Source organism: Cupressus sempervirens, chromosome 4 (genome assembly GCF_028749045.1).
Source record: "Cupressus sempervirens isolate cs-2001-9-10 chromosome 4, ASM2874904v1, whole genome shotgun sequence".
Taxonomy (NCBI): domain Eukaryota; kingdom Viridiplantae; phylum Streptophyta; class Pinopsida; order Cupressales; family Cupressaceae; genus Cupressus; species Cupressus sempervirens.
The window spans coordinates 89,681,296-89,708,665 of NC_143121.1; positions in this window are offsets into that span (position 1 = coordinate 89,681,296).

Sequence of the window (27,370 nt, forward strand, 5' to 3'; positions counted from 1 at the left end):
ACAAAAAACTTGGAACAGAATACCGCCAAATTCATTGGTAAGTCATGATATTATTGAAATAAAATGGGTGAGGAATTGTTTTGAATCCATGGTGGTTGAGCCATCATTTCTTGATTGACTTGAGGGACTAGCCAAACTTGAAGTATCAGCTACCCAACAGTTCATTGATTTCTTATGAAAATTCCAACACAAGTAAATCCTCTTCCTAGTGTGGCATAGATCTCAGTATCCTTTTCCTCCTATCATATTGTAATTTCTCAAACCTTTCAAGAGAGAAAGATCCAATTCTTTTATCCAGCTTGACTATAGTTCAGACCTGATTGATTTCTCTACTCTAAGTTTTCCTCAAGAGCGGCCTGAGCTTGTTTGCATGCTTTCCTTTCTAATTCTCTTTGATGTTCCAACTTTTTTTGAATTCTCCTTTCAATAGCTTGTGTTTTCCTTTCTTCTTGATTCAATATGTCAATGGTGTCGAGATACTCTCTAGTGTTATCACTTTCCTCCCAAGTAGTTGAGCACAAACTAGCTACAATATGGTCTTAGAGTGTTCCCCAAGTTGTTCTAGGTTGATTTGATCTGGGAAGTACCATCATTCTTCATAGTTAAATGCCAACAAGTCCTCAAAAAACTTTCAAGGCCCTTCTTCTAGCGCCAAATAATGTTGAGGTCAGTTTTGTACCACTACATAACATATAGCAATCAAACACTTCATATAGAATATCAAATCTTCAATTCCTCTCTTGAAAAGTTAATACTCATGCAAACATAAGAAAAACTCCAATGTTCCTTACACTTGTGGATACTAACTCAGTATATTGATGTGATTTTCTAGTAATCGTGTAGGTGGTCTTACACTATTTGTTTGAGGACAACTTGGACTTGTGGTGGGATGGTGGTGATGATGGTTTTGTATGAGTTCCAGATGATGTTGATGGAGATGGTGATGGTGGTGGGGGTGGTGTATCTACCAATGATGCCTTCCTAACCTTCTTCTTCAAAACTCCAAATACTATACTACTTTCTATTCTACTCCTACTCCTATGAATGGAAAGATTAGCAAATGGATGGGGATTGAATCTAATGAAAGCCAACCAGCAGCTCCACCTCTTTAGATGCAATGATTCAAGGGAAAAGAACTAGTTTACCACACAAGGCTTCCCAATAATCCACTAGGATGCTAGTGGCCTAGTTATAGATCCCTATCAAACATCCACTAATACTACCATGCAACTATCCATCTATTTTTCTCTTTACTTAACAACTTGAGATGAAATTTATTTTAACAACTTCAAAAAAAATCTTATTCTAACTATTGGAAGTAGAAACCATGCAATAACACCAAAATTTCTTAATCACCATGCAAGTCAAACTAATGAGAAAGAAAAGTGATTTTGGCATTATCTCAGCAACAATTTTCTCTAACCCTTTACAAATGAGAGCAAATGGCCTTATATAGAGGCCAAAATTTACAACTGATGGTAGAGATAAAGAGGCAAAATCAATGATCCAGATTGGATCCTAAAAACTCTAATTAGGGTTACCACTCCATCAGCCAATCAGAAGATTCCAACTCATCAATGGACCAATGAGAGGGAACCAAAATGGTTTCCAATCAAAATTAGACACTTGTCCTATCCAAGAAGAAAGAGAAATTTCCACTTGGGCTTATATCAAATGGTCTTCTAATATAAATCTACCCTTTTCTTTCATCTGTTTAGCCAAGGAAATCAACTTGGCTAGCCTTTCATTGACTTCCTTCAAGGGAGGACAAGGTGTGTGTCTCATTTTGAGCTCAGCCGAATTCATCATGTTGCTTTCTATTTGTAGTGTCTTCTCATGGTCCTTCTTGTACTCTTTTGCATATTTGATAAAGGCATTGAGGGAGGCAATGGTTCTCAAATGTTTCTATTCTATGGTGACCTGCACCAACTCATCCAATCTTGATCCCAAATCTATCTCATTCATTCTCTCCTCTTTGATATCTTCAAAATCAAGTGTCACCCCAATGTCACTCATCATGGTTGAAATGGAAGTGTCAATATCCAGGCTGAGTTGTGCAATTTCATTATGTATTTCCTCAAGTATTCTCAATTTGGTAGTCAAGGCAACAAACCAAGACTCTACTATGATCAATCCTCCTTCATCATCCAACTTGGCTCTTTCCAAATATTTCTCTAGTAGCTCAATGAATGCTTGTAGCCTAGGAATAGCTAAATCCTTGACTGGAAGGAAATCCTTCCACTCCTCTCCAAACAATCTAAATTTATCTCTAGTAGCCACTAATGACCTAAAGGTTGAGATAAAGGAAGGCATGAAATGTCACCCGTCTTGGATTGTATCATGGATTCAATCATTGACTTCATGTAGCTGAGTTGATATCTCTTTTATGTTGCTCTCACTGTCTTGAGGAAGGGATGCTTGGTGCAACTATTGGATAGGTTTGCAATCTCTCCAATATTTATCTTAGCTTCCAACTTTATGATCCTTTCATTTTCCTTCCTCAACCTTTCTTTGATTAAAACTATGCCCTCCTAGATCTCCTCACATTCCATGTCATTTGTGTTTCTTTCCAAGTTATGCTCTACTATTTCATATTCCTAAGCTAGAATCTCATCCAATGCCTTGCTAACCAATGCTATAGAAATTTGAACCTTTCAGTGAACATCACTATCGCTCCTAATCACCTTTGCCACTATTTTTTCCATTTGTTCCTAGTTCTCACTATCCCTCTTTTCCATTAATCCCTGGATGTCTTCAACTATTTGGGCAGTTACTATCTCACCTCTTGGTATAAGTATTTGCCTTAACCATAGTGGTGCAATGAATCTCCCCAAATCTAGATTTGGTTTGACTAGCAAAGCATCACCAACGACCTTGGGAACCTAACTTATTTCCTCAATATCAATCAACCCATCTTCTTCTCCACTAGTAACTACCATATCATCTCCATGTTGGTTCTTTGAGAGAGGAGAGTACTTGGTGCTATCACTGTAATGACTTTATTCTGAATTGAAGCCCACCTCTACCATGACCCCTTATTCACTTGTGTTATCCTCTTGACCTCTAGCCTCAATTATACTTTTCCTTGATGGTGCTACATTCTATCTCTTTGCTGGAGGTTCCTGATGTCCTTCACCCTTTTCAACCTCCAAACATCTCTTCTTGCTCCTACCTATTCCTTGCTACTAGCTACCTCCTTCACCCCTCTATCTGACTGATTCTATTGGACCTTCCTTTGTCTTCATCTTCTCATAAGTAAATTGTACCCATTGACTTTGTAATTTCCTCAACTTCCCATTCTACCATGACTCAGTGTGCAAATTGACTGCCCTTTTAATTGCCTCTAAGGAAGGATCCTAATGATTGTTCCAATCCATTGGATTTAACTTTGTTCCCTCCACTATATCATAATCTTCTCTCAACACATTTTCATGATCTTACAACTGATCAGGAATAGCAAGGCCTCTACATTTGATTGCTCTCATCATGTTCACTAAAAATCTTGAAAAAGTTAGCTTTCTCACATGAAAGTCATCTCGTGCATTGGCCCAGAAATCCTATATAGTAGGAACATGTTTAAATGTATCTCTGTGAGATGCCTTGATAAGACCATTAGGATCAAATCTTTACCTTGCTCTATACCATGCTAGATGATAACATTCCAATTATTTCTCCCCAGCTATAAAGGTGACAAGATTGGGACAACTATCATTGCCAATTCCAAATGAGAAGGTAATGCCTATCTCACCTTGCAGTTTCATCAATCTGTCATAATGCTCAAGTTGTCTAGCCAATTCCACCAAAACTACCTTGTTGGGTGGGTACCTTTGAAGTCTCTTGGGACAAATTGTACTTTATGCTACTCTAATATATGTGAATTGTAGAAATTAGATGAACCAACTCCCATACTTCTTGAATTTTTCTTTTGCTTCGACTGAGAATCTCTTAGTAGGTGTTCCTTACAATATCCTTACCATTTTCTTTGCAAAGGTATCACAAAACATCTCATAATCTTTTTTTTTGTGTAAATGAAGCAGTGGATAACACTCATGCACCAAACATTCCCTGGCCCATCGCCAATTACTCCTAAGGCCTTAAGTCCCTAATTTTCATACAATCTCACAATCAAATAGAACAGATATGATGCCATATAGAATTTCTTATGATTCTATACAGTCCTAAGTTGTAATTCTAGATTCTCACTTATGATCCTATCCCAATAAAATCTTCTTTTTCCTTTTTCAATTTCATAAATAAAGAAGTACGTGCAATTTTTGAATTGCATACCTTGAGCTAGGTCCATGATTTGGCTGAGAAGCATAATGAGATTGCCATACTCTGATTTGAAATCTGATACAGTGAGCCTTGATGATCTAGTAACTCCCTTTTTCTAGCCCTCATGTAGCCAATCCTACTTTAGATGAATGAAATAAGCCTCATGGTTGACTTGGAATAACTTAGCTGCCTACTCTATCATTACTACTATCATGCTTTTGTACTGGGGAATACTGAATGCTTCTTTGACCACTTGTCTGCCGATGTTGGCTAACACTCTCTTCCCTTCATCAAAAAATGATGGACTTACTAACCAAATCAAAATTGGATGCACATTCCATGACCAATTCTAGACAAGGCAATATAGGAGAAAACTCCACCACATGTACAATTCTACTCCTATATATCTTCTTTGCCATGGGGGATTGTCCTTCCTTTAGTCTATGCTTTAGTTATACCATGTTTATTGTGCCAATATTGGTGTCACTTATTCACCTCACTTTCGCGAAGAAGGTGGTTTTGGGAACCATGTCTTCCTTTTCTTTTTTGGTATTCATTCCCTTTGGGTTCTTTCTTGCACTAACATCTACCGTCCTAAACACTTATTTTTGCCCCTTTGTTCTAAGTAATATGGACTACCCTTATTGATCTCCAACCGTCTTTCTATCGATGGATTCTAACTTATTTTTACCTCACCAATTCCTATCACTACACTTATCAATCTCCAATCTTCAACCTAGGGGTGGGACTACCACTTATTTCTACCTCTTTGTTACCTTAGGATGTACTAACTTATATCTCCCAACTTCATTCCTAGGGTGGTCTAATTTATATTTGCCTCATCAAATGTCCTATCATGGAATCCACACTTATCTCTCCAAACTTACACCTATATATGGGATGATGAAGTGGTGGATGATGAGTGCAAGAAGAACATAATGGAAACAAAACCAAGCAAGAACAAGGAGTGGTATCTGCTTTTAGACCAATTTTTAGCGCTAAAATGAATTGAATTTACCTTAATTTTGTTATTACCAATAGATGAGTTTTCTTTGAATTCAAATTAGATTTTGAAAAACTCAAGCCTCCTTGCAAAATTAGAATTTTGATCTCTTTAAAACTGCCCACACTTTGCCAAAAATTAGACTTTTGATCATGCGTTTCCTCTTCCAAATACAAATTTCCCAAGCTAGAAATTGAAATCATAGTCCTTCTAGGAAAATGAGACCTTCATTAAATTTCTCATGCAAGAGAAAGTAAAGATTTGTCCAAAAAAATTGCCTAGGGTAGTAATTCCAAATCCACTCCAAAAATCACCCAAATTGGAAGAAGGAAAAGCCACCAGCAAGGAGAAAATCTTCCTTAAAGAAAAGAATTGCCTCTCCAAGAAAAAATTTCCAAGTATAGAAGGTCGCTCCTTCAACAAAATTGCCGAAACACATGAAATTTGCTCCTTCAAAAGAAAATTTCCAAGACATGTAAAATCTACTCCAAGCTAGGAAAATCGCGAAGCAGACAAAGCTGAGATGGAATGAGATAATGGGAGAGAAGGAAGCCTCTTATACCAAACTCCATTCACTCCCTCAAGCTAGCTGACTAGCCCTAGAGGAGACAAAAACTTAAATTAGACCATTATTAATGGTCCCAAATTAAATGCCAAGCCACAATTAATTTTCCCTATAGTGAAATATGCACATTTAATTGTCTGTTAGGACCAAAAATTGCAAAATAAAATTAAGAAAGCCATGGAGATGTTAAAAAAATTCATTTAATACCATTTTAGTAATTGAAATATCATTTAAAATCAGATTTAGCAAGTGGAAATCGATTTTTTAATTTTAATTTACCAATTATTTTTAATATTTTTAAAAATCTTCACAGCAATTTTTCTAATTTAATGCAAAATTTTGCAATTTAATCCATTTTTTATTTTGCAATGCAATTTTAATTTTTTTTAAATAAACCATTTTTCTAGCATTCAAAATCGATTTTTCAAATTTAATTTCACTATCACAAAATTATTTTTTTCACCAAAAAAAAATTCAAGATTTTCCAAAATAATTAAATCTAAAAAAATTCATTTTGAAAATGCTCAAGATTATATAATTACATCCAATCTTCAAAATAAAATTGTCTACGTCCAAAATTAAAATTGTAAATTTTATCCCACCAAGTATGGTTTTAACCATCGAAAAAAATATCATCTTTTAAATTTTTTTGGCCTAAGCATAAAATTACAAGATCTAGAAAATTGAGTTAAGACTGGGTGAAAAAACAAATCTAACCACATCTCTCTTGGCCCGAAGGCATCCAAAGCGTAAAATTTTATAAATCTAAAAAATTTGGACAACTTCAAAAAAAATTTCCAAGGTGATCAAGAAATAGGGGGTCCCTAAAATTTTTAGGGCAATGGTGTGAGAACCTCACAATAGTACTCTCATCAATGCAAGGGGTCCTATTTAGTTGAGGGTCCCTCACACAAGATTTTGTGAAGCTTACTAGTTCCACATTTTCATGGGTTTTGGGTATATTAGCCCTTTCAATAGTTTTCAAACTTTCAACCACTTCCACACCTCGAGAGGAGACATTTCCCTTGAGTTTCTCACTCTTTAGTGACTCCATAAATAGATGGCCAAAGATGTTACATTTATGGTAGAAAGGAGCACCATTCTCATAAATTAATGGTTGCAACTAGGTACCCCATTTAGACCTTAGGTCCACTATGTTTTGAAGGGGTTTATTCATTCCCACATTCACATATATCCTAGTGAAGCCTAGTTTAGCTTTTAAGCTAGTCATCAAGTCTATTTTTATGAATTGCCCAAAGGAGTTTTCAGTTCATTTTAAAACACACTCATCCCAGAATTCCAAGGGGAGCCCAGGCATGCATATCTAGAATGGGGAAAATCTATAAAGATCACTCTTTAGGTTAAAACCTAGTTTCCATTTTACCATCATCAAGTGGTGTCTTCTAAAGTTCTTGTATGCAAGAAAACCTAACCTGTTGGGAGCAAGAGTAAACAAGCACATGTTAGTTGCATGGGTATATCAGATATTCAAAAAAAAGTGAAACATAACTAGTATTATGCTTGATTTTTGCAACTCAATGCAACCAAAAGTCAAAGTCCTCATGCAACCTCAAATAGCTTAACAAAGGCACCCATGAGAGGCCCTATTGGTGCGTTTTAGATTGGAGGAATGTGGTGTGCTCTCCCAAAATAGAACTACTTGAATCTCTTGATAAGAAAAGAAATATGAGAATGAATACTATGCTAAATAAATGGAGAATACTTCAAACAATGGCTATGGAAGAAGCCATGCTTGAGAGCATTCAAACAATATTAAGGTGGATGCAAGAAAGAAACTAAGTTAACAATGTAAGTGAAATCAAAATCTATCAACTACCAAAGGTTAGTAACAATGCAACTATGAAAATCACTAAAAAGCTCTCATACCAAACTAGCACGATAACAATGCATATGAGGGAGATGGAAAATGCTTGAGAGAAGGGCTCTATTTATAGGCTTGAGAGCAGCTTTGGTAAAGTGGAATCTATGTGGCATCCACATAGGTGCCACAAGGGAGACATGTAGGCAAGTCATGCAAGTGGTCAACATTCAAATTTTTCTCACACATGTGAGCAAACTTGAAGAAAGGAGTGGGGGATAAAGGTGTAAGAGGTGTGAGAAGTTTGAGGGGTGTGGGAAGTGTAAGGGTTCCTCAAACATGTGTGAGCACAAACTTAGGAATTAAAAGAGGTTTAGCAAGGTGTTTAGGATGAATAAGTGAGATTAAGTAGTGGGTAGGCTTAGAAGGATGAAAGTGATGGTTGTTGACTAGGTTTTAGGGTAGGTTTAAGACTAAATTAAATAGGATTTAATTTAATCATAGATTTAGAGAATTTAATGAAATGGAGAGAATTAAATAAATAAGATATATTTAAAAGGGGATTTATGGAGGATCATACATTAAATAAATTTAACACATTAGGGATTGAAGTATTTAAATTAAATTTAAATACATTAGGAAAGTGAACTATTTAATTAAATAAGTAGAAGAATATCAAAAAATTAACTAATTAATAATTAATTAATTATAATGTCAAGGGAAATATTAAATGAATTAATATAGTGTTTAGGACAATTTTAAGTGTCTACATTTTGCCCCTCTTTGATGTGATGTCAGGATGACATTATATCAAACAAAAGAAAATATAAGTTGCCCGAGAGAGGATAGGAGTCCTAGAAGTGATGACAGAGGAGGAGGGTGCTCTCTCACAAAAATAGCACAAAAAATAAATTTTGAGATATATTTGTGAAAAGGTCTTTGGAAGAAAGGAAATAGGAAGAAGAGGGAATAAATGAAGACATTGCATGACTTGCAGGTAAATAGGGGATTGACACGGCTCGAAAAAGACACGGGCTCAAAAGGGGGCCTTGGAGGGCCTATATAAGCCTCTAAAGGGCTCAAGGAAGAATCATTTGTACACCTAGAGAGCAGAGAACTAGAGCAAAGGATGGACCCCATTGATAGATTTCAATTTGGTGAGTGCATCTAGGAGCACCAAAGACTGGCAGAGATGGCCCATCAGTGAGTCGACTAACCCACCTTGTAAATTTTTCAATTTTGTAGGCTAGGGTGTATTTATGGCACCTTAAATAAGCCAAAAACGTAGTCAGGGTAGAGATGATAGTCTCTACCTTGTCGTCTATAGACACGACAAGATACATCCTATTGTCTACACAGATGAAAAAGGGGGGAAACTGGGGGAGAGATGACAATCTCCATGTCATCATCTCCGCAGATGAAAAAATAGCAATCACCGACAATAAATCGACATTTGTGCAGCTGCTAGAGATGCCTAAAAGGTGTCTTTGTAGACTGACGTCTACTCTAACTGGTGTCTTCACCAATCAGTGTCTCCATAGATCAGTGTCTGCATCGATCAACATCTATGCAAATTGACATTTGTGTTGATTCACATCTTCATTGATTGGGACAAATTGGCAGAGAACAAGGGAGGATGCCCCATATTGGGGATGACATAAGGTAAAGGAAACTAACGATCTGCATGTCTATGTTGTAGAAGGAGACAGTGATATTTCGATCAAGGGAGCATTATCTATTGAACATAGCTTTGTAGGAGAGACTCACAAAGGTAGAGTGGGGACACATGAGGCTATGCAAACTGGAGAATGTGCACGAGTGGCCTGATCTACGAGCACATTTAGCACTGATCGAGGGATGACATACTCCTACATCTAGTTTCCATCTACCTAGTAGAGAGGCAATTGTCACTCTGCTCGATGTTTGGTGGATACTACGAGTGCCCATCCATGGAATGTATCTTGAGTACATGTTGGAGGGCACCGATCCCTTTCTATAGGAGTGCTTTAGGAGGCAACGACAAAGACTTCCAATTCAAAGATCATGGCTCACATGGGAAGAGGCACTAGAGCAAAGGTTGCCACAACTTGTTGTGTACCTTGCATCACTTATCTAGAGGATGGTGCCAGACCATATTGGGTATGGTTTTCCCATTGGATGGGCACGGGTGCTTAGCACCGTACTACAGGATGATGGTGCGGTCTACTACTGGGGCTAGACCATTTTGGTAGAGTTATTTCATGATCTTCACATGTGTGCCTACAGAGCACAAAGGACCATGGGGCCAAGTTTGACACTACTGATGTTATGGTCATGGGAGAATATAGGTGTGACATGGCCTATTACTAGATAAGAGACCAGATAGCCTGGAGAGTCATTTGCATGTAGATACTAGCCATCGATTTAGTATACTTCCATAAAGTTTGTGGGTTTCTGGCGCAGGTGCTTAGATGAGATCATTATGTTTGACTAGACACCCTATGATGGTGTGGAGTGATGAGGCAACATTTTGGTAGCTGGAGGAGAGGATGACACAGAGGATCAGAGGTATCTCTTATTTATGCAGATAGATTCTTAGCTCATTAGGCACTCTATGCATGTTATTATGCGATATATGCCCTCTAGGGTGCAGAGACACTCTGGTAAGGTACAGGATGCAGTCTCGGATAGGTTTCTATACCCTGTGGTATCCCAAGAGTACTACAGCTTATGGGTTCATGGGACAAACTTGCAGTTGGCAAAGATCTCTTGGGTATCGATGGAACCAGTGCCTTAGGTACATGGCCAGGATTAAGGGGATATTGGGATGACATCATCTTATGCACAGTGGTGGACAACACTTTAGCTAGTCTGATTGATGGTTCCTAGAGCACCATATCTAGTGCAGCAGGCATGAGGAGTGGGGGATGGAGCCGAGGATGGGGGATAGGTAGCAATGATTCCACTGCCAATGTAGGGGGCACAATAGGGGCCACAAGGATGCATAGCACATGTGAGGAGAGCACCAGTGCCAGCACCAGCACTAGCAACAACATCAACACCAACACAGGGGCCATAGATACAGGTGCCACTAGGTGCATAGGGATAGGAACCAACAGAGTATACTAATATGGTTAGGGCAGAGTGGGATAGTCTCTGTACAAAGGTTGCCCAACTCCAAGGTGTAGCACAAGTAAAGCGAGCACAAGTAGACATTTCTCATTAGGCCTTGGTGGCCTTATAGGTATAGATGCAAGTACAGAGGGCCGGAGTGGATAGTGCACAGGAGGCCTTGGCAGCCTTATAGGTGTAGATTGATGCTAGCAAGTTTTCCAATTTCAGGATGGAGGAGGATTTCGATGAGCTTGCAGAGATAGAGACCTTTCGGTGAGAGGTGGCCACATTACGAGTAGAGCAAGACACCCACCAGGCCCAGTTGGATGAGCACCATAGGCAATGAGATTTGGTAAGACAAGTGGTACATCCTAGTGTGGCCATTACAGTGATCTAGGAGGTGATGACAACCCACCAAGTAGACACATGGGTAGTACAAGAGGTGGCCTATTACAGGTCCTTATATCCTAATGTCATGCTAATCAATCAATGGTAGCCAAGTTTTTAGGCGGCCTCAAGGTCATGGACCATAGGAGGCAAGGACAGGTCAAAGTAGTTGGTTGGATAGTGTCAACTTCCATGAGGGGGTGATATAGGGGGTTAGGGCCCTCATAGCTAGCTTCCTGATTTTGTACAGTGAACACTTTTGACAAATATGTGTAGATGCAATGAGTTTTTGAGGATACATTTGTACATGATAACACTATATAATTTTTTTGTATACCGATTATATATAGACATTATTCTTTTCATATATACATGACATGATTTGATGGCCCAATGTGTATATGGATGACTTTATGCATATGATATCTATGATGTGGATACTCACATTGTGATGCAAGATGTGTGATGTGATGTTACTTATGATTTATATATGATGCCTAATGTGTGGATGATGCAGTTTTTTGGTGAATATGAGATGTATTCCTGATGCTATATTACACATATGGATGCACTATATGTATTGTGAGATATTTTTATGATGTATATGCCACTAGATATGATGAGTACAATGGATGCACTTAATGAATTAATGTAATGAGCCAATGATGCAATCTAATTAATGAATAAAATGCTTAATGGATATGACAATGAATGTATCCTAAAAAAACACTAATGAATGCAAAGTAAAATGATGAAACCTAAAATGTAAATGAATCTAATAAATGACAATGTGTCAAAACTCCTCACTCGTAGGAACCAAGTAGTGTAGCATAAGAGGCGGGAATAAATGTAAGGAAACTCAAGTGCGGAAATAGCTTCCTACACTAATATCTTAAGAGAAGTATGGTGCAAATCCTATTAAAATATTTTACACTTACAGATTCAATATCATGTAAACAACAATATTTCAGCCAACCAAGCATAAAGAAAATAGAAAGAGAAAGAAACACATAACACAAAGATTTTTCAGTGGGGAAAAACCTTTCGGTAAAACAAGCCCACCCCTCCAGAACCTACACAATGTATTATCTTCAACACAAGGTTACAATACACTTGCAATGCAAGTTCAACAGCGAAAATAGAAGACTCCAGTAGCAACTCATAGTACCAACAATACACTTTTTCGCATTTCTACTCCTCGCAACCCTAAAAATGCTTATATCATGCACTTCACTTCAGGGCTACTCCCAAAGGTAACTGTATTCAATTCAATTTAGTCTCAACTTTGGACTTGACAACATCATATGTTCCAAAGTGAGGGATTGTCTTATCTATTTCTTCTGCAAGAAATGTTGTGATTGTTGTTGAGGCTTCATCTACATCGAGTTCATATCCTAGTGGCCTTAGCCATCTTACTCTTGCTATTGTTGCTTGGATGTAGGTGTAGTCAATGTCAACCAAGAAGCATATGTCATTGACATGTTTCTCTACCAATGAAATTGGTATTCTCATTCTTTGCTTCATGGATTTCTTAAAGTCTTCAAAATAACTAGTCATCTGAGCCTCAAAGTTATCTCTCATCTGATCAACAAACTCATTAATTTGTGTAATTGCAATTTTGTTGGGGTTCCAATTACCTTTCCTATAGAAGGAAATTCTTCCATAACATAAAAGAATATACACACAAGAACTGAACCAAATTTTCATTGAGCACTTTTTGATCTCCTTATTGTTCCTAGGTTCTCATTAATTTGCTACAAAATGAGTTCTAATAGATCATATGTGTGATCTTTCTTCACTAGTTTGTAGGCTACATCAACTGCTAAACATGGCACACTGTTCAATCTACTAGATTGATAGAATTTGTGAGATATTATTCTTATAGCAAAATCTAGAAGGGGATTAGTTATAGTATCAATGGTCATTCCCCTATTGTTCCATTTGGCTCCTGTATTTTTCTCAATGACCTCCTTTCTATCACTTCTCAAGGTCTTTGGCTAATCTAGGGTTGGGAATCTTATAACCCCATGAACTATTCTCTTGGTAATCTTAATAGGTATTATCCCCATCCATAGATAGACATCATGAATTCTACTCAAAACAATCTGTATCCATTCAGTTTTGAATCCTATAGGGTAGACTAGGGCATTGGTCAAACCCTTTTTCTCAACTATCTCAAATTCCTTTTTGAGAATCTTATTCTCACACTGTTTTTCATAAGCTTCAAATATTTCAAAATCACCTATGGCAATAATTTTTTAGTTGTAACATTTTCTCACATCTTGCACCATGACGACTTTAGGTGGAATGATGGATAATGCACCAACTGGGTTGTTTCAATAGGCAACTTTGGGGATGGTCTAAATTTGGGTTGTTTGACCTCATTATTAACTAATTGAATCTCATTACCTTCCTTTTCTTTGGGGTTTCTTGAACTAGAGGCCATTTTACCAAACTAGGGTTTTAAATGTATTAAAACTTTAACTTATGTGTAGCTCGGCACTTGAGGAATACCTTTAAATTGATGAGTTCATGCTAAATTATTGTTGAAATCCATGTAAATGGCTGTTAGGTTGTTGTTTGATCGCTTCTTCACTCTTCTCATCTTTTCACTATGTTCGAATGGCATGAAAATGAATGAAATTCAACCTTATACCTAGCATTAAATGCTTTGTGCCTACAGCTTTAAACTTGGAACTTGAAGGTTTTATCATGACTCAGCTCCCATTATATTTCATTTACTTGGCTTCCATTAGTTCACCACTTGACTTAGCTTCAACTATCATCTCGACATCCATTGGAGCTTTACTCGACATCTGAGGACTGTTCGGTAGTATTGGAAAAAACTTTAGATTTTGACCTGGCATCTTTGCTCATGCAGATTTCTTTCTTGTAGTATTTCTTTGTCTTTGGAACTGATGTATGATTTATTTTTGTATATCAGTCCCACACACCTTTCTTTTGCTTAGTTCGATGAAGTGTGATCACTTGACCTCTTGGGTGAAATGATCCCTCCATCTGATGTGTTGCACTCACCTTTCTTCTTCCAAGTCTTGTTCATTTGCCCTCTTATTTGTTCAACATCAACCTTCTCTTTTCCTTTCTTGACGTTTGTCTTGAGTGCTTTTGACTTTGTTGAGAAATTCCTATTGATATGACCAGTCTTCAAGCAACTAAAACATGTAGTTTGGCTTAGCCATCTATTGTAACTCCCTCTAAAATGTGTCCTTATGCAATTTTCAGGAATGTGTCCATATTCTTGATAATAATGATAGTTATACCTGGTGTTGTAATCCCAATTGTAGTGATGACCATGGTTGTTTCCTCTTGTAGGTTGATTAGGTGTCCACATAGGCTTTGATCTACATTCAAATGCTTTATGTCCATATTTTTTGTAGTTGTAGAAGTGACCTTCAAATCTTGGTGTTTTCACAGTCTTGGTTCTACATTCATGTGCTTGATGTCCTTGCTTTGTGCACTTGTGACAAAAGCTTGCATTGGTAGGCTTGTCATGCTGATGACTATTCTTGCTCCTACATACATTAGAGGTATGTCCCTTTTTACCATAGAAATGACAAAAAAGTTTAGTGTATTTACCTTTGTCACTCATTTCTTCTACAATCTTGGATGATTCTCCTTGTTCAGTGCTAGTGTAACCAAGTCCTAAATTGTCATTACTAGCCCTTGGTGATTTTAATAGTTGCTCAAAATACTTGATAGCCTCATTGGGTTTGTTGAAGCTTTCTTCTATTTCCTTTTCTCTTTTCAATTCATTCTGCAATTGTTCATTTTGCATCTTCAAGGTGGAAATCTTAATGCCCTTCATGTTTACCTCATGATGAGCATTCATCATCTGACTTAAGGTGTCTAGCTACATGTTTGAGATTCTTTCAAACTCTATTGTCTTTTCCTCTAGTCTATTAGTGAGATTTATCTTGTCATCTTCTATCATGGTCTTTTCTTCAATGGCTCCTTTTTTTTGTTCAGTAACTTCACAAAGCATTATGGCTTGTGATTCTTGTTCAAGCTTAAATAATCTGATTTCTTCAGCTTGTGCTCTATTTTTCTCCATTAGTTCTGCTATTGCTACATCAAATTTTTTGGAATCTCCATTTGAGAACACTTGTGCGGTATCAATCTCCTTGTAGTGTATGTCATTTTCAGCTATGGCTATCTCCTTCCTTCTTTTTAAGGACTTTCTCAATTCTTTTCTGGCTTCTTCCACTTTGTGTAAAGCTAGGTGCACATCAATGACTTGATTGTCTATGATCTTCCCAAGTTTGAAGACTTCCATCTTCAAACCTTTTCTCTAATTTTTTAGGCTTCTCCTTGTGAGAACCAATGCTCTAATACCAATTGTTAGAATATTCAAAATGGGAAGAGTACTTCTGAGCGGGGGGGGGGGGGGGGGAAGGGGGAAGGGGGGTGAATCAGAAGTACCACACTTTTAACCTTTTCTAATCCTTTTAGTCAAATAACTAAAAAGTAAACAGCATGCATGTAAACATATAAATGAACATAAAGAAAACACATGCAATACCACATAACACCAGATTTGGTAACCCAAAAACCCTCCAGGAATAAGAAGGTAAAACTAGGGTGGGGATGATACCCAAAAAAATCACTGTAGCAATAAATGTTTGACCACTTCTGATGGTCTGCCCTATGAAAGGCCTACCCTATTAAAGGCTTTACACTATATCAATAGTGACCTAGTTAGAGGATTTACAAACACTTTACATGAAGTGTCACCCTGTTAAAGGATTTACAATAGGCTATTAAACCCACCTAATACAATAGGTTTTTCAATCACCTTCTCCAAAGGTTCTCCTATCTAGCTGTTAAGCTAACCTATCAATATAGGATATTAAACTTCTAATATAATGACAAGAAAGTATTAGAACAATAAACCTAACAATATGCAATCTCTAATTTCTGGATTTAGGCACTTGATCTGCTCTCTTTGATGTGACTCTTGCTTGATTTGATCTCTATTCTTATCCATTGTGCTGTTCTGATCAACTAGATGTATAATTACTACTCTGTTCCTCTAAGTCTTACTCACTTCACACTAAATTTTGCTAGTCTCCCCATACACTATTCTCAACCACATATGCAATGGATTTTTCAACCTCCTTTTAAAGATTGTGAAGACTTAGGGTTAGGTATGGATCTATGATCCATATTGAATCTTTAAGTTCCCACTCATTTCTTGCATTTTTCTCATTGGTTGGATGCCTTCAAAATCGCATAGGGAATGTAAAAGATTTGTCCTTATCTTTTTTCTCCTTTGAAATCCTTCTATGTCGGCTCTAAAAATAATTTACATCTGAGTTTGTGAGGGTACAAACTCATATGTTGATTCTGTGTTACTCAGCTCATACTATACTACTAGTGCTCAGAACATACTATCCTAGATTTCTCGACATCTATTACACTTTATCTCACTCGGCACATATATGATTCTAACTAATGCCCCATATGAAGCATTCTGACTTGCTCAGCATCAACTGTGACTTGGCACCTATATATCACTCAACACTTATATACTGCTCGACAGCTGAAGTCACTTGACACCTGTTGAAAATCTAACTCGGTACACACTGTGGCTTAGCATAAATTGTGTAATTGGCTTCAATATAAAATGTGGTTAAGTGTGTTGACACTCAAATTTCAAAACTATCTAAGGACCAACATCAAGATCACCTGAAGGCGTGAGAGGAGAGAATACGTAAGTGGCCTCAGGGTTAAAAGACACTTGTTCTTTCCCAATGAAGCTTTAAGTTTTGTAATCTACTCTTGAAGACACACATGTTTAAGCATGCATTATTCTTTCCAACTTGACAACGTTATCAACATAAATAAAAAGCACGGATTTGTCAACAAAAAATAAATCGCTCATCAACATAAGCAAATTGTTGAAAATGAAACCAATTTCCTTTAAGTCATTCAAGATTGAGTGAGTTCATTTTAAACACCAAATCCAAATGTTTTATAGCAAGTTTCATTAACCTTAGGCATTCAAGAGTGTCTTTGCTATCCTAAACATTCATTCCAATAAAAGCATGTCAATTTCCTTAAGACGTTTAAGATTGAATTTGACTATCCTAAACATGCATTCCAATGAAAAACTTGTTCATTCCTTTATAGCATTCAAGAGTTTGTTTGACTATCCTAAACATGCATTCCTATGAAATGTGTGTAAATTCCCTTTAAGGCACTCAAGATTGAATGTAATATTTCAACTTAAATCATTCAAGAGTGTATTTGAATTTTAGATGTTAATTTGCAACACACAGTTCAAAGACAAATGGTTATTTCATACAAGTTCATTAACCATCTAGTCCTATAAGTGATAAAAATTACTATAAATTTCCCAAGTGATTAAAATTACTATAAGTTTTAAATCCTCCAAGGTTTGTTTCCTGCAATACCCTCTTGTTAGAAATTCCTACAAAGCAATTAATCAATAAAATATGTGTTTAAAATTTAATTAATCTGCCAAAAATCAGAGACAACAGATGACAGGCACAGATGAAAGAACTTTGCAGATGCCAAAACTCACAGATGACAGAAAGGCATAGACACGAAAACACGTAGATGATAGACAACAAGTGCATATGGATATAAATTTAATGGTAGCTTGTCAGATGTAGATGACAGATCAAGTTTGGAGACACTAAAACTCATAGATGACAATAGTATTTAGCACACAATGCAAGCAACAGAATATGTATCGCAAACAATAGACAATGTATCGCAGACGATAGACTATTTATCGAAGACAATAGTTCTTGGTAAAAATCTCAAACAACAATCAAGTTTTACAGCAAGTTTTAAATCTGCCCACCACGCAAATGACAGAGGAAATGACACAAATGCCAAAACTAGGCTTTAATGCAAAACAGGTGAGTTCAAAGCAGTAAGTCGAAGAAACCAATCTGCGCAAATGTTGGTCTAGGCAGATGCTAATCTGCGGAAACAATAATGCACAGATGACATTGCGTGTAGCACAAATGACAATGCATAGGTTTGGACAGCAAGTTATAATTTTTTGACAATTTTTTAAAGAGAAAATAGGGATGTGGGTCCCACCGGGCATGCCAAAATGTATGCAAAAAAACTTAACCTATTGGGAGCAAGAGTAAAGAAGCACACATTAGTTGCGTGGGTATATCAAATATTCAGAATAAAATGAAACACAACTAGTATTATGCTTGAGTTTTGCAACTTAATGCAACCAAAAGGCAAAGTCCTCATGCAACCTCAAACAACTCAACAAAGGCACCCATGAGAGGCCCTATTGGTGTGTTTCAAATTGGAGGAATGTGATGTGCTCTCCCAAAACACAACTACTTGAATCCCTTGATAAGAAATGCAATATGAGAATGAATATTATTCTAAATGAATGGAGAATACTTCAAACAATGGCTATGGAAGCAGCCATGCTTTAGAGCATTCAAAGGATATGGAGGTGGATGCAAAAAAGAAACTAAGTTAACAATGCAAGTGAAATAAAAATCTATCAACTAACAAAGGTTAGTAACAATGCAACTATGAAAATCACTAAAAAGCTCTCATACCAAACTAGCACGATAACAATGCATATGAGGGAGATGGAAAATGCTTGAGAGAAGGGCTCTATTTATAGGCTTGAGAGAAACTTTGGTAAAGTGGAATCTATGTGGCATCCACATAGGTGCCACAAGGGAGACATGTAGGCAAGTCATGCAAGTGGTCAACATTCAAAGTTTTCTCACACATGTGAGCAAACTTGAAGAAAGGAGTGGGGGAAAAAGGTGCAAGAGGTGTGAGAAGTTTGAGGGGTGTGGGAAGTGTGAGTGTTCCTCACACATGTGTGAGCACACACTTAGGAATTAAAAGGGGTTTAGGAAGGTGTTTAGGATAAATAAGTGGGATTAAGTAGAGGGTAGGCTTAGAAGGATGAAAGTGATGGTTGTAGAGTAGGTTTTAGGGTAGGTTTAAGACTAAATTAAATAGGATTTAATTTAATCATAGGTTTAGAGAATTTAATGAAATAGAGGGAATTAAATAAATAAGATTTATTTAAAAGGAGATTTATGGAGGATCATGCATTAAATAAATTTAACACATTAGGGATGGAAGTATTTAAATTAAATTTAAATACATTAGGAAAGGGAACCTATTTAATTAAATAAATTTAATTAAATAAGTAGAAGAATATGACAAATATAACTAATTAATAAATAATTAATTATAATATGAAGGGAAATATTAAATGAATTAATATGGTGTGTGGTTGAAAATGGGGTTGCAAGCTTTAGGTTTAACCATGGAGGAAACTCCGTAGTTAAGCGCGCTCAGGCTAGAGTAGTACTGGGATGGGTGACCTCCCGGGAAGTCTCGATGCTTCACCCCTGTGAGCATCACCTAGATCCAATGAGTGTTAAGTGTTCCATTTATTCTCATGAGATGGATTCATGTTGAATCACTACTCATGAAACATGGGTCAATGAGTTTGATTCAAAAATCACACAGTTAAATCCTGATAGCAATATCATAATAGTGTGTGGTGTTTAGGAAAATTTTAAGTGTCTATAGTTCCAAGATCCAACCATTATCAAATCCTGGCACTTTTCAGCCTAGAAATTGAACAAGAAGATGTCTCTATGCATCACAAAGATGGAAACATTACCTGTTAGTTTTCATTTTTTTGAGAACCATTTTCTAACCATATCCACCATAGGTCGGAACAAAGTAAACTTTTCAAAAAGGCACGAGGTAAACCCTAGGGAAATTGAATCCACCACATAATCAAGAAATGAAATTAGAGGTCCAGTGGGTCTTGAGGAGAAGGTGGGTTTTGTATGAAAATCCAAAGGAATATTGTATCCAACAATAGCCCCTTGCCAATTTGACTTTGGGGATGTCATTATCATGGGACCCACCCAAGGGTTTGGGTCCTAAACAAGCACAGTCATTAGGAATGAGACCAGGTTTCATTGATACATTAGTGTCCTCCTAAAGAAGGAAACAACCATTTTGAGATTTCATGAATAGCTCCAAATTCGATCAAATGGGGGCTAGATCCAATGGGGGGGGGAGGTGGAGGGGGAATCCATCCTACCCAAGACTGAGATGGCATGGAGGCAGGAGGGAGGTCAAGGGTGGCAAGGTTGTAGGGAAATTTTTTTATATAGCTTCCTTGTTGTAGGGCGATAAAGTTGTAGAGCTTCCTTGTTTGTGTCAAGTGAGTGGGAAGTCTAGCGAACTTTAATTGGGGTTGTCTAATCATTCTCTAAATAAGTTTTGCCTCAAGAACTAGAGATTTGTCTTTGAGATTTCTATTCCCAAAGGTACCTTCTTTAGGTCTACAAATTTTATTTCATTCTATCAAAGAAATTTTACTCTTGTTCTTGGTGTCTTTCTAGGAAAAAAACTCCTAAAATATTATGTTCAGGGTATCCCTTTTTTTGTACTAGTAAATTTAAGAATGAAAGTTGGTAGATAGGAATATTAGTTAGAATTGCTTCCATGAGGATAATTCTACCAACTAATTAAAGTCATTTTCCTTTCCATGAATGCATCATGGATTTAACTTTGTTATTGAGACTATCCTAACACAATGCTTGATTCATGCCAACTTCCAAATGAATACCCAGATATTTACATGGAAATGTACATATCTTGATATTTGGAACTTTACTTATCTTTCTCAGAGCATATCAAATAATCTAGTGATCAAAGTTCAAGGATGCTTGACATAATTTGGATAGACCACCTATTTTCTTTGACATGGAAGCTATAGCATTAAAATATCCTCCATCAAATTTTGAAGTTGATAGTCGATCTCCATCCAAATATTACTTTTATCAAAATTGATGGTTCTCTCATATAAATTGATAATAGAAAAATGTAGATGGTGATTTAGACCAGTAACATGAATTCCCACCTATTACCTTTCAATTCATATAGATGTTGTGGTAATATTTGGGGGATTCCATATAATGGTCAATCCTCTGAAGCCTCCCCTTGTAGGACTAGCAATAATTTCTCTTAACCCTAATTGTTGTTTGAAATTAATTAGTCCATCTTGACACATTTTAGTTTTTGGGATCAAGGAAATATCTAGGTTATAATTATTAAGAAAAAAGTTTAATATGTTATGCTTGTTAGGGTAATTAAGGCCTCTAATATTCAAAGTTAAGAGCTTCATTTCTCCTTGGCAAGGAAATTCTCCTTGCCTACATTAAATGGATCAACTAATTTTTTTTTCCCTTCATCCTCAATATCTTGAGATTTAATCTGATTTATGGATTTCCTACCTCTTTTTTTCAATGTTGTGACCAAATTAGGCGAGGTTAAAGCCTACTCTAATTATTCACTACCTCTAAGATTATCCTCTTCATTCATTTAGATTAAATCATTCCTTAGATCATTGCTAATAAATTCGTCACCTCCTAGGTCTATAATTTGTTGTATTGGATTTCCTTGTGAGCATACATACCCTCCTTAACAACATCCTCAATGAATGTGTTGATAAGAACTAATGCAATTTTATCACAAAGGACCTCTTTTCCTTCATAACTCAATCCATAACTAGAAGCCTTCTCATTTCTAGAGGAGTTGCATTCCCCCTAAGAAGAAAACCCATGAAGAGCCTCTATTGGAGAAGTAGTGGGGTTCTACAAAATTAACACTTGGGGCTAAGGGGACATGGCCCTAATCAACTCTCAATGACCTTCCTCAATAATACAACTCATACATGGTTTTGGTTTTTGAAGTTATCTACAGGAATTAATTGTGGCCATCATTTGTGGGAATGGAAGAGGTTGAAGGGTTGATCTCTAGCACCTCCTAGGCAATAACAAGTCACCCTTCCTTCATATTAGATTTAAAGGATGACTTTGGGTATCATAAATTTTGAGGGGGATCTCTATTAGTAATGATACAACCTCCCACTTGGGAATTGAAGGAAATATTAATACTCTAGTTATGAGAAGGAGACTTTGGGAGCTCATTTCCTATGCTAGGGCCTTCCACAATTTCTCTTTCTTCTATCAGGGGTTCTTGGGGGAAATATGGGGTTTTAGGACAACGACTCCTAAAAGAAGATAAACTAGCTCCCTTAGGCATAAAGCCACCAAATATATTTATTTGAGTTAAATCTTGTGTTTTTTTGTAGGGAGCGCATCTAGCAGTGTGGCAAAGAAAACTTCTATTTAATTTTCTCTAAAACATTTTCACATATAAATAATAAATTGATTGATTAGAAATGATTTAAAGATGATCCTTAAACATTTCCAAATTAACTTCTGAAAGCTTCATTTTTACCAAATTTTTAACATACATTGAAGAGAGAAAGTTTTAACCTAAACCCCTATTAATCCCAAATGATTCTCCAATTTGCAATAAAAGTTTACTTTATAGGAGTTCTACATGGAGATCCATAATAAGAATCCATTTTAAAAATTTAGTTTCATCAAAAGAGTTTGCATTAAAATTAGGGACCAAACTAGTGAACTTCTAGAAATATGGGTTGCCCATGTAAGAATCTTTCTTCGAGTTCTACTGATTTACAATCTAGGAAAATAATATTATTATTAAGGTTGAGATACTTACCTTGTTGCCACAGGTCACTTGCATCCAATCCTTTAAATCAGAGGCCACAAGATTATCCTCACACCATTCTGCAAAAGGGACTTTGGATTTAAAATATTCCCATATACCATCAGTCACTTTATTGCTAATGATTAACATTTGGAGTTTTGAGGCAGGTATCATGGAGATTTATGAATTGATTATGCCTTCTGGATTAACCCCAACTTGAGTATCATTTTTCTTCTTAGCTACATGATTTGTAGCTAAAAAAAGTAGTTGTCAAAAGCAAAAGAAGGTGCTACCTCAGAACGACCCAAAGGAATAGCATTTGCTCCTGTTGCCAGATAGGATATCTTGGTCGGCAAGACCCATAACATGTTTCCCTAAGAGATTCTCCCACTAGGGTTTACTATATTCTTTTTCAGATCATCTATTCCCCTCACCTAGCATTTTCCATGACCAGATTTCCTACACTTAGGGTTAGACTAAACATCCAAAGAATCCACACGACACTTGAACATTTGAGCTTAAAATTATATAAATCCTTTGTTAAGGCAGCACAATCCTCTATTAGAGGAAAGAAGGGCTCCTTATTTGGAGCTTATTTATTATTTTATTTTATCTTGAAATTAATTAAATCCTTCAAATTCTAGTACATTTAATCGAAATTTAGGAGAAACTACCCTGCTTTGTAGCCTCGTTACATTTAATTATCAAAAGTAAAATGAACCAGTTTAGAGGTTGCACTAATATACCATTGGAAAATGAAGCAAGCCTTTCAAGCCAATAAATGTTCAATACTTTGCATCCTCAGATTTGGTCAGAACTTACATTTTCTGTTCCGCTGTAATGTCATAGTATATTTTTTTATATGTATACTTTCTTGCTCGCTCTGTCTCTCTATCCCAACATATCACAGTACATTGAAATTTGTTCCTTTTATTACTCACTTTAAACTATGGAAAAATGAATCGACAAACTTGTCTGTTAAGACTTCTGTGAAAGTCTTGCATTAAAAGCCAACTGAGCGAACCTGTAAAAGCTCATCTCAACGACGTTTCCAAGAAACTTTTTTACTGTGCATTTTTATGCTCATTATTTCTTCTAATGGTAATTCTAGCGCGACCCATATTTAGACAGTCTCAACTAAACAGCTGATTTTAAATTATTTTTAATACGTAATGTGTTTGAATAATAAGGATTTTTCACAATAATTAATAAAGATTAGGCCTCCTCTAAAAATAGAAAGAAAATGGGTTTACCTTTCTGTAAAATTCTTCAAAGAAAAAATGTACTTGCAGAATGCCACTTTCCACATTAGGCCGATGTACTCTATTATGATTTTACAGCGAGAATCTAGTAGAAGGTGAAATGGCTTTCAACGAAAATGTTTGAAAGTAAAGTATACATTACAAAAGACAATTTATCGTACAACCAGTAACTGTTCATTACTGCGAGAAGCCAAAATGTCAAATCCACACGAGAACATACTCAAAGTTTCAGTAAACCACCATTAAATGCACGAGGAAAACTTACATGACTTACTAAAGAAGCAAACATGCATTAAACAATAAACTACATTTTCTAGTCCTGCATTGCTACAAATGCAGTGACATTAATATGGATTCCATGGTCATAGCAATAGGACAAACCTTTGAAATATCAAAAGACAACTTACTCTTTGTTTGACCATTGGATGTAGTTTAACCAGTCAGAAAAAGAGAGAAGTGGGACACAATATTCATTTCTGGGTTGTACTGTGGAATTCAGCAACATATTTTGGGCATGAGGAAGTGCTTCGACCTGAAATCCATATTCATTGTTAGGTATTTGAACATGGGGCTCAACTGTTGAAACCAAATTGTCGAATTGCACAATGCTTTTCTCTTCCGTTGAGTTGAAGCAGTGGTTTATGTTCCCTGACGCTGAACTGCCATTGTAACACACTGAAGTATCATAGGCCGGTGGAAAAGCATTGTGTTTAGAAAATGGGTTATTTTCGTGAGGCCAGCATTCCTTATTCACATTGTCAATAACATTGTTGTAATTGATAATGGGAGCCTTATCATCACAACCATTTAAAATTGAAATGGATTGTATTATGTCTCGAGTATGGTATAGTTTAGGGGTAGAACCCTCATCCTCCTGCAATACTGGTCTATTGTGAATCCACTGAATGCTGCCAGTTTCCTCGCCATTTTTCTTAGCACAGATTGCCTCTTTCTGCGCTTTCCGATTGGTGACTTTGGTGACATTGAACCTTTTGCTCAAATGGGTGTTCCAGTAATTCTTAACTTCGTTATCAGTTCTTCCTGGAATTCGTCCGGCTATAAGCGACCACCTGTAAAATATCGAACAGTTCAAACATCACACATTAAAGTTTGATTCATAATCTTAAAAAATTAACTTATTTTTCCAAACTTAAATATACCAGTATTAAGCATTTTGTAAAGATATTCCTCATCCAAATCTTTCCTGAAAACTTGATTACTTAAGCATTTTGTAAAGTTTGTTTTGTTAACCAGAATCCAACAGAAAACAGCATTCAGAGTACCGAACAACAGGAAGGGTCAAGACGATAGATTCTCCAAACATTCTATCCTATTGAACATTCTATTCTATTCTCAAAACAATTTATAATGTTTTGGAATATCTGAAAACTAGATAAATATTCAAATAACCTTATAGAAATTTAAGATTTTATCAACATATTCTACTCATCCACGGTGTCGAAAAACATACTCCCGAGAGCTTTAATGTACCATTTTTTTTAGGTTTGGTAACTTAAGTTTTGAATTTTTCAAGCCTAAATTACTATGACATGCACACTTCAAATTACTAAAGCATCCCTGTGTTCCTTCTTAAGTTTAAAATCCGATTTCCTCTTGAATATTACTTCATTTGAAACATAATCAATCAGATAAATTAAAGTATGCAGATTTAGATACGATTTTGAAACCTATTGCCAAGCAACTTGTGGAGTCTTATAATCATCTCCTCTTCGTCTGATGAAATATGGCCGCGTTTGACATTTGGGCGAAGATAATTCATCCAACGTAACCTGCATCCTTTTCCACAGCGCGACAAACCTTCACATACACAATATGGAAAAATCAATCACAGTGCTTGAAGATTTTTAATAGTTTATCATTACCTTGTTATTATTTTTACAATTTGAATCACGCTTCATAATCCTTTGTGGTTTTACTGACATATCATCTATTATATTCAAAACATAAGATTGGCACTACACAAATATATTCTTAATATATAAAACAAGGAGACTACTTATTCAACTAGCGTAGAATACTTATTCAAGGAGAATAAGTATTCAACTAGTATAGAATAATTGTTCAAGGATAATACTTATTCAACTAGTAGTACAAAATAAAATTTCTTACCTGCTTTGAGAGGAAGGGTGCGCCAATTGCCTTCTCCATGGGCTTGGATATATTTTATCAGAAGGAAATCTTCCTCGGGCGTCCACGGCCCTCTGTTCATCCCCACATAAGAACAACATTGTGTTTTCCCCATGTTCTTCTCAGTTTATGAATGCCTAGTAATCTATTTCACTTGTCTTTTATAACCACAAAAGAGACTTCAGACCTTCTCAACTTGTGTAATCTTTGGTGATAGATGAGGATAAAAACAAAACAAATCTAAAAATCAAGTTGCTAATGGTCCGGTCAGTCCGACAAGATTTCTCACTGACCTGCAAAAGCTTGTTAGACTGTCTGACTGTGTCTTACGTTTAATATGCTGTAGCATTACTTTAGTGCTGCATGGATTCCTATATGATTCCTATATGTCTGATTTGTCACTTTTCTTCACTAAGGGCCAGTTTGGTTGTTGAAATAGGAATAGAAAAGTTGGAATATGTTTTCCATTTTCTGTTTGGATTGTCACTTGGAATAGGGAATAGGAATACGTATTCCCATTTTGCCTCTAAAATGAGCTTATACCCATTCCAAAAAATATTATTGGAATAGTCATTCCTATTCCCAATATTACATGCCCATTCTCCATTCTTATGCCCGCCACCAAACAGGGCCTAAGGGTCCGTTTAGCAAGCGGAATAGGAATACCTATTCCGGGTTTGTTATTCTGGGAATACAAAAATGGAATACGTATTCCTCTTCTCTGTTTGGTTGTGCAAAAGCAAAATTGGAATAAGGTTATTTTTTATTGTTTTTTAATATTTTTTTGAATTGGAATAAGGTTATTTTTTATTGTTATTTAATATTTTTTTCATTATACAATTTGAATGAGTTAGATTGCTTTTACAGATTTTTTTTTAATGTTTTTCAAACTTCATTAATGCATTATGGTAAATAATTATATTAAAACAATGAAATCCTTAGCCAAATTCTTCTATTAATAAAATATTTTTAAAAACACCATTTTTCCCAATCAAACAAATTGGCAATTAAGAGGATGTCCATATTGACTAGTATGAAGGTTAAATTTGGGTGAGATGATTTTTACAATTCAGATTGAAACCACTGATTCACCTATCATAGAAATATTATCTTTTAATAAGAAAATTTCAACAAGGAACCTTGTTGTCCCTTATGAATGATAAAATCCTTTCCAATGTAACAAATTCTTAATCAAAACTCAACTCTCCAAAATAATGAAACATGAA